The sequence below is a fragment of the Rattus norvegicus genome, chromosome 2 (genome assembly GCF_036323735.1).
Source record: "Rattus norvegicus strain BN/NHsdMcwi chromosome 2, GRCr8, whole genome shotgun sequence".
Taxonomy (NCBI): Eukaryota; Metazoa; Chordata; class Mammalia; order Rodentia; family Muridae; genus Rattus; species Rattus norvegicus.
The window spans coordinates 122,566,365-122,574,845 of record NC_086020.1 but is presented as its reverse complement, the minus strand read 5'-3'; the positions used below and the strand labels follow the sequence as shown (position 1 = coordinate 122,574,845).

The 8,481-nt window shown below is 46.8% G+C and overlaps 1 pseudogene; it reads left to right on the top strand.

Moving 5' to 3' along the window:
- Positions 1-209: 209 nt before the first annotated feature.
- LOC108349999 (glyceraldehyde-3-phosphate dehydrogenase pseudogene) lies at positions 210-4,317 on the top strand (annotated as a pseudogene).
- The last annotated feature ends 4,164 nt before the right edge of the window (positions 4,318-8,481 follow it).

The following is an 8,481-nucleotide window of genomic DNA, read 5'->3' as shown; positions in this document are numbered from 1 at the left end:
GTGAAGTTAGCAAGCTCACAGGAACAGCCTCTGAACTAAGACGGTCTTACTATCCGTTTATGGGACACAGATCCAATATGGCAGACTTTCCATCAAAATCCCAGAAACCACTTGGAAACAGAAACAGAAAGGGGCCTTTGTTGTATTTCCATCTTTTAGAGAGGTGGTTTATAAAGGTACGGGGGGAGGGGGGGCAAAACAGGCACGCACACGCATGCACACATGCACACATGCATGTGCTTGCACACACACACTATGGTAGCTCCTTTAGCCCTATAGGTACATCCACATGTATGCTCTGCACACAACTGGATAACACAGTGACTGAAAACCTACTCCATTTCTTATTCCAACCATGCCAGCCATCACTTGAGCCGTCATGGGGACATCATTCATCAACAGTCCTCCAATAACATTCGAAATTAGAGGTTGGCTCCCCAATCCTTTTAACCTGAAGGCTAGCTGAGCCAGTGAACAAAGCATTCACAAATGCACCTTTATTCTTTTCTTATTGTGAGACAGCAAGCCCCGCCATCCCAAGCTAGCATCAGACTTGGTGTGTAGCACAGGCCTCCCTTGAATCCTTGAAACCCTCTTCCCTCAGCCTCCTGAGTGCTGGGATTACAGGTGTGTGCTAATCTGGCTCTGCCTCAAGAGAAAACAAAACTTAAAAGGTCGATGTATTCTTCTTTTCCTCTCCTTTTCCTGAGCATTAGGCTGGTTCAAACTTCATGGTGGAGAAAGCCTACTTGGCCAGCAATATTGCCTTCCTCCAGCCTCCTGTTTCCTAGAGACCAGAGCATGTTCCCCCTCCTCAGCCTGTGTGCTCACCAAGACAGCTGACCCTTCTCACTACATAGAATGCTCCAGAACAGGGTCCTCCCCTGTCCACTCATGTGTCCTCACAGCTACCACAGCCACACAAGAACACAAGAAAACTCAGTGCCTCGTCTGCCCTGACAAACATCTCCTACGCGCCACAGGCTGTTGAGTCCAAGTGGGGTGAGCATTTAAAAACCATTCTTCATTAGTTACCTCTTTTTCTTCACATTCTTCCTTAGCAAGCCTTCATGTAGCTCAGGCTAGCCTCATCTCCAGTGTTGCCAAAGATGACCTAGAACTTCTGGTCCTCTGCTATTTTCTATGTGCCTGCTGCCTCACCTGCCTTAGGGGGCAAACCCAGGGTGTCTCACATGCTGGGCAAGCAATCTACTAACTGAGCTCCAGCCTCGGCCCCTCTTTACTTTTGATTATGAACATAACGAGCACACACACACACACACACACACACACACACAGAGAGAGAGAGAGAGAGAGAGAGAGCCACTCCACCATGTCTGACATGGAGTCTCACCAGTCATCTTCCAGTATATAATACACACAATACAGCACCCCACTGGTGGCTTTTTCTCCTGCTCTCTTAATATTGAGGAATTTAAAGCAAGTCCCTAAACGCCATGTTGTTTCACCTCTACTTAATTAGCTTCCTAATTGCTCTAAGAAATGTCTTCCTAATTATGCATCCATTCAGCTCAATACAAAAGACATTCTTTTGTTGCAACTGTAGTAAATTTGCTTGTTTTTATGTTTGTTTGTTTCTTTCTTTGTTTGTTTGTGAGAGGGTCTGGCTGAGCTGGAATGTACTGTGTAGACCAGGTTGACTTTGAACTTACAGACATCGGCCTACCTGTCTCGAGAGTTCTGAGATTAAAGACTTGTGCCAACACACCAAGCTCTGCTGGTATGAATGTCTAAACTAAATGAAAGCTCAGTTTCTTGTCATTTCTGTAAGAGTAAAGATATAAGTACTGTAAGTTGTAAGTAAGAGGGACAAGGACAAGATTTGGCCGATGTGTGAATTCTCAATTCTAGGACCTTTCTCATCTCCTTACCCCGTCACCACCATGACTATGCATTCGTTTTAAGGCTAAATGTGCAACATATGTATTTTAAAGTTCAGGAAAGAAATAAGCATAATAAAGGAAAGCATTCTACCTTACGATGCAAAACTTAATTTTGCATACCATCATTTTATACATTAATAATTTTCTGGAGGGAAATCTACCCACTGGGTTATTAAATTCCATGCTAATTAATAATACATCATTCAACCTCAAAAGATGAAATAAGAAAGCACAAACAGAATTATTTTTTAAAGTGTTTATTTTTATTTTCGTGTGTGCATGCACACATTCTGGAAACCCAAGTGGGTGCTGGATCTCTGGGAGCTGGAGTTACAGGCGGTTGTAACTGCCTGACCCTGATATGGACACTGGGTCTGAAGGCAGAGCGCATGTACTCTTAGCTGTTAAACCACCTCACAAGCCCCCAACAGTCTTTTGATTTGAAATCTTAAAACTTGTTTGCACATCCAAAGTCAGAAGTCTTGAAGTCCAGGTCAGATCCCACCATGTTTTACATCAGTTCGTCCTGATGCTTTGAGGGTTCTCTTTAAAGGCCAGGAGCTGTTTGTTATCAACAGACATCATTTCAAATCACTTATGGGGAATTGAACCCAAAGCCTCTGACAACCTGAGCTCAGAGCTATACTCTCCATAACAAATACACACTAACCACTTGTATTTGTTTCTACTGTTTTAAGAAAAGGAGTTATTCTCTTATGTTTGCAAAAGGGGAGAGATCCTCATATGACTCAATCCCTCCTCATCCTGTAGTTCTCAAAGGTGTGCAGACTGTGACCCAGGCCCAATCAGGTAACGGCCATTCACCCTGATGCCATGTCTACCTTCCGAGACTACCCCTTCTTTAAAGTATTATTTCTAATCTCAGTGAATCACCCACCTGCACAGGCTACTCTCTCTCTCTCTCTCTCTCTCTCTCTCTCTCTCTCTCTCTCTCTCTCTCTCTCCCTGGATCTGGTCTTGTGAGGCCATTCCACTTCTTAGCTGAGATTTTCTAGGAACGTCAAGTTTACACTAACAGCAGCAACTGTGACATGAATTAGCTCAGAACTCCACACGGCAGCCACGATGGCCACACCAGGGATGGCCATCCCTGTACAGTGGCCACCCCTGTATAAATACTTGCAGAGATGGTCTGCACTTTCAAGGCTCAACAGGATGGAAGGACAGCCCTTAGAAACAACAGTGCTGGCTCTCTGCTCCTCCCTGTTCCAGAGACAGCCGCATCTTCTCATGCAGTATCAGCCTCGTCCCATAGACAAGATAGTGAAGGTTGGTGTGAACAGATTTGGCCATATTGGGCGCCTGGTTACCAGAGCTGCCTTCTCCTCTGCATCTGGCAAAGTGGAGATTGTTGCCATCAATGACCCCTCCATTGACCTCAACTACATGGTCTTCATGTTCTAGTATGACTCTACCCATGGCAAGTTCAATGGCACAGTCAAGGCTGAGAATGGGAAGCTTGTTATCAATGGGAAGCCCATCACCATCTTCCAGGAGTAAGGTTTCGCTAACATCCAATGGGGTAACGCTGGTGCTGAGTATGTCGTGGAGTTTACTGGTGTCTTTACCACCATGGAGAAGGCTGGGGCTCACTTGAAGGGTGGGGCCAAAAGGGTCATCATCTCCACCCCTTCTGCTGATGCCCCCATGTTTGTGATGGGTATGAGCCATGAGAAAAATGACAACTCACTCAAGATTGTCAGCAATGCATCCTGTACCACCAACTGCTTAGCCCCCTTGGTTAAGGTCATCCATGACAACTTTGGCATCATAGAATGGCTCATGACCACAGAATAGGCCATCACTGCCATTCAGAAGACTGTGGATGGCCCCTCTGGAAAGCTGTGACTGATGGCCATAGGGCCATCATTCCTGCATCCACTGGTGCTGCCAAGACTGTGGGCAAGATCATCCCAGAGCTGAACAGAAAGCTCACTGGCATGGCCTTTCATGTTCCTACCCCCAATGTATCCGTTGTGGATCTGACATGCTGCCTGGAGAAACCTGACAAATATGATGACATCAAGAAGGTGGTGAAGCAGGCTCCGAGGTCCACTAAAGGGCATCCTAAGCTACACTGAGGACCAGGTTGTCTCCTGCGACTTCAACAGAATTCCCACTCTTCCACCTTTGATGCTAGGGCTGGCATTGCTCTCAGTGACAACTCTGTAAAGCTCATTTCCTGGTATGACAATGAATATGGCTACAGCAACAGGGTGGTAGACCTCATGGCCTACATGGCCTCCAAGGAGTAAGAAACCCTGGACCGGGGTTGGGGATTTAGCTCAGTAGTAGAGCACTTGCCTAGGAAGCGCAAGGCCCTGGGTTCGGTCCCCAGCTCCGAAAAAAAGAACCAAAAAAAAAAAAAAAGAAAGAAAGAAAAAGAAAGAAACCCTGGACCACCCACCCCAGCCCAGCAAGGACACTGAGAGCAAGAGAGAGGCCCTCAGTTGCTGAGGAGTCCCCATCCCAACTCAGCCCCCAACACTGAGCATCTTCCTCACAATTCTATCCCAGCCCCCGATAATAACAGGAGGGGCCTAGGGAGCCCTCCCTACTCTCTTGAATACCATCAATAAAGTTCACTGCACCACCACCACCACCCCTCCAAGAAAAAGAAAGAAAAAAGAAACAACAGTGCTAAACAAGGATTTGAGCTACAGCCTAAGTTGCATGTGGTGCCACACCCCTGAAGGCTTAGCACACAGGAAGCAGGGGCAGGAGGATCCCAAGTTCAAGGCCAGCCAGGACTTCATATATAGAAAGGTTCCCCCAAAAACCAGTTTTTCTTAGGTATTTGTCACAGCAGCGGAGACAGGTCTGATACACAGAGTTCTGCAAATAATTCAGCAGAAGGAGAGGCAGGAACCAACCCAACCCCCAAACCTTACAATCCTGGAACACTTTTTAGTTGCTGCATCTCCTGGATGGCCAGAGACACCTAAACTGAGAGGAGTGGTGGTCCCTGTGGCCTTGCTGTGCTGCCTGACTCCTTCCCTGTGTCAGCACTGAGAACCGCATGAGCATAGGAACATCCCTCAGTCTGGGCAGAGGCTGTCGGGTTGTGTCCAGCAGCCACTGAAGCTCCTGGGACAGGGAGGCACTAACATTAGGTATGGGATATGATGAGATATAGTTTTAAAATTTCGTTTATTTTTCCCTACCTTGTATCTTATCCTTTATTTCACATATCTACTTTCTCTGAATTATATCTTATTTCAAAAACAGAATAATAATTTTTAATCAGAACTTTATTGAGTATAATCTTTATCATTGGCTTACAGCCGTGTCAGATGTAAAGAAATTGAGTGAGGTGGACCAGAGTGATGACTCGTGGTTAATAGTACCTATTTCTCTACATATGTGGGTGCATTATGTGTGTGTGAACGGTAGTGTGTGCACATGTGTGTGGAGCTCACGGCACAACTCTGGGTGCCATTTCCTAGGAGTCAGTCACTTTGATTTTTTTTTTTTTTTGAGACAAAGTCTCTCACTGGTCTAGAGCTCACCAGTAGGCTATACCAGACGGCCAGAGAAATCAGGGATCAGCCCGTGTCTGCCTCAGCACCAGGATTACAAGTGTGTGCCACCTTCCCCAGGCTTTGCATGTGGACCTTGGGGATGAAAGTGAGGCCAAGCACTTTTCAGGCTAAGCAGTCTCTCAGGCCCCTGTAGTGCTCTTTATAGTCAGGGTTGTAAGCTTTCTAAAAGAATAAAATTATGTCTGCACCAAATTTCCACATAGTTTGCCTCTATAAAATTATGCACCCTCTAATAGGCTTGCATGGTTATTCTAAAACCTCAGGTCCAAATTTCAACTCCATTCAAACCAGGATGATGCTTTAGGGATGGGAACGTGTCAGCAGGGTTTGCTTGGGGTCTTTCTGTCATCTCTCACATTCAGTGCGTCCCTTCTCCTTTCACCCTCTGAGCAGCCATGGAACAGGCTTTCTTCACTTCCCTAGTGAGTGTTCTCACAACTTCAGCCAGTTGGGTTGGTGGGGTGCAGAAGCGAAGGTGATTCACTCGCAGTCCGGTACAATCCTCTCTTCGGATACCTTTCTTTCTCCCTCCCTCAGAATGACACGCACACATTAAACACATGAGACTGTTCTCCTGGAACCTGATTGTGATTCCCACCATCAAAGACTCCCTAAGAGAAGCAACCGAAGAAGACATCCACCCGGATGGAGAGGCCAGGGCGGAGGGAGCGGGGGGTATCCTGTTCTGCTTCAATGGAAGAAGTAACTGCCACAGGACCTGAGGCCTGGAATGCTAAGGCTTGGGTCTGTGAAGGATCAGCGACTTCTGTGTCTTTGCCAGGGAGCCTGGCTGAGTGCCTGGCTTAGGAACCAAAGCTCAGCAGCAGAGTTCATCCTCTGGCCCAGCTGTGTACTCTTACTCACCAGGCAAAGCCTCACACTACAAAACAGACTCCCTCTTCCCGAGGGCCTGGAAGGAGTATCACTCTGATCAGTTTCCCTCCTTGGGGTTATAGCCTTCCTTCTAGGCAAGAGAAGTTTACATTTTTAAAACTGCATTTCTCTTAATATTTGACCCTCCCTCACGGAGTTTTATTTAACATTGCCATGTCTTATAGATTTAACTTCCACTCATACAAAAACCAGGCCTAGCTCGCTGGAAAGGAGACCAGCAAGTGCATATCTCCTTGCAGCAGGCTCACCCAGGGTGGTGAGGATTAGGGGTTAGCCCTCCACATCCTCTGATCCCCCAGGGCCCTGGCTCAGATGAGGCCTGTGCCAGTGGAAACCAAGGCTTTCTAAAAGCACAAGTGTTCCCCTCTCTGCGTCATAGAGTTTAATTAGTTGTCGGTGGACATTCCTTACCTCTCTGATACAATGGAGGGAGCAAGAAAAGGCCTGAAAACACTGAACCACTTTCCAAAGCCTCCTTAGCTGCTACCACTGTGTGTAGTACTACACGAGGATCACGTGACCATGAAGAGCGACAGTCAGTGGGGAGACAGCCAGGAAAAGGACAGGCTCAAAGTAAACAGTGCTTTGCGAGAGCTTCAGACCACGAGATGTATCAAAGGCACTCCTGCCTTGCAGACAGACACACATAACCTGCAAGAAGACCTCATGGGCTCCCTGATTACCTAGGTCAAATTTCAAACAGCCACCTGTAGGAGACTCGTTTTGAAGAAGTCAGCAGGTGATACTGTAGCGCCCCCACTCCAACAGTTCTAGTCTGGGCTCTGTTTCATACAGTCTCCCGTGTTGTATGCAGTTCCTGACAGACTGCTTTCCACTGGAGCTGACAGCCAAGGAACTACGTGGGAGGGTGGTAGAAAAGAAAAGACACCAAGATGTTTCGTCTTGATTGCCAACTTGATGGGATTTAGAATCACCCCAGAGGTGACCCTCTGAGCATCTCCATAAGGGAGTTTCTGAATCAGGTTAGCCGATGTGAGAAAAGCCACCTAAATATGGATGACACCACTCCACAGTCTGGGGTCCTGCAGTGAATACCAGCTAAAAAAAATCTCTCTGATGTCCCGACTGTGGAACACTGTGACAAGAGATGCCTCCCGCTCCTGCCACCACAGTGACCTCTCAAATTGTGAGTCCGACAAGATAGCCCATCATCCCTTAAGTTGCCACAGTTGGGTATCTTGTCACAAGAACACAGAGAGAACTCTAATGTGCAAATTCCTTGGGTCTTTGTTGTTTCACATCATCTTCATGTCTTCTCATGACTAAACAGAGGAAAGTTGTTACTTAAATGACCAAGAAACTAGACTTGTGTTAGGTTGCATGACGGATTTTCAAAGCTGACCCTTTCCTGAGGTTGGCTAAGAGTGCCTGGATTGGACTGGTGGTAAGATCTGCACCCCAGCCCTCGCTCGCTGACCTTACCGACTGAAGCATGCTAACTTAGGCCCATCAGCCCGATGGCAGGAGCCTAGGACTCTCAGCGTTTCCTGACTATCCTTTTCACCTGTAGAGAATGGTTAGGGTTGGATTTTTAACTTTGATGCAGATTTGTTACTCGCATGAACTTTATTTTGAAAATATCAGATGTTGTTATGCCAATAGGCAACCTTTACTTTAATGACTATGGTGGTTTCAATATACTTGTCCCAGGGAGTGGCATTATTAGGAGGGGTGACCTTGTTGGCGTAGGTATGGCTTTGTTAGAGGAAGTGTGTCACTCTGGGGGTGGGTTTTGAGACCCTCCTCCTAACCATGTGGGAGACAGTCTGCTCCTGGCTTCCTTGGGATGAAGATGCAGAACTCTCAGCTCCTCCTGCACCATGCCTGCCTGGATGCTGCCAGGCTCCCAGATTGATGATAATGGACTGAACCTCTGAACCTGTAAGCCAGCCCCAATTAAATGTTGTCCTTATAAGAGTTGCCTTGGTCACGGTGTCTGTCCGCAGCAGTAAATCCCTTAGACAATGACTATGGATCAAAACACATGGACCCAGCTCAGACACTTTGTGGCTCCATTATCCTGATAGTACCTTTTAACCAAATGTCATTTTAACCAAAATGTCCCTTCATGTGGATCTGTGGGTGGAAAGTGTGCATGG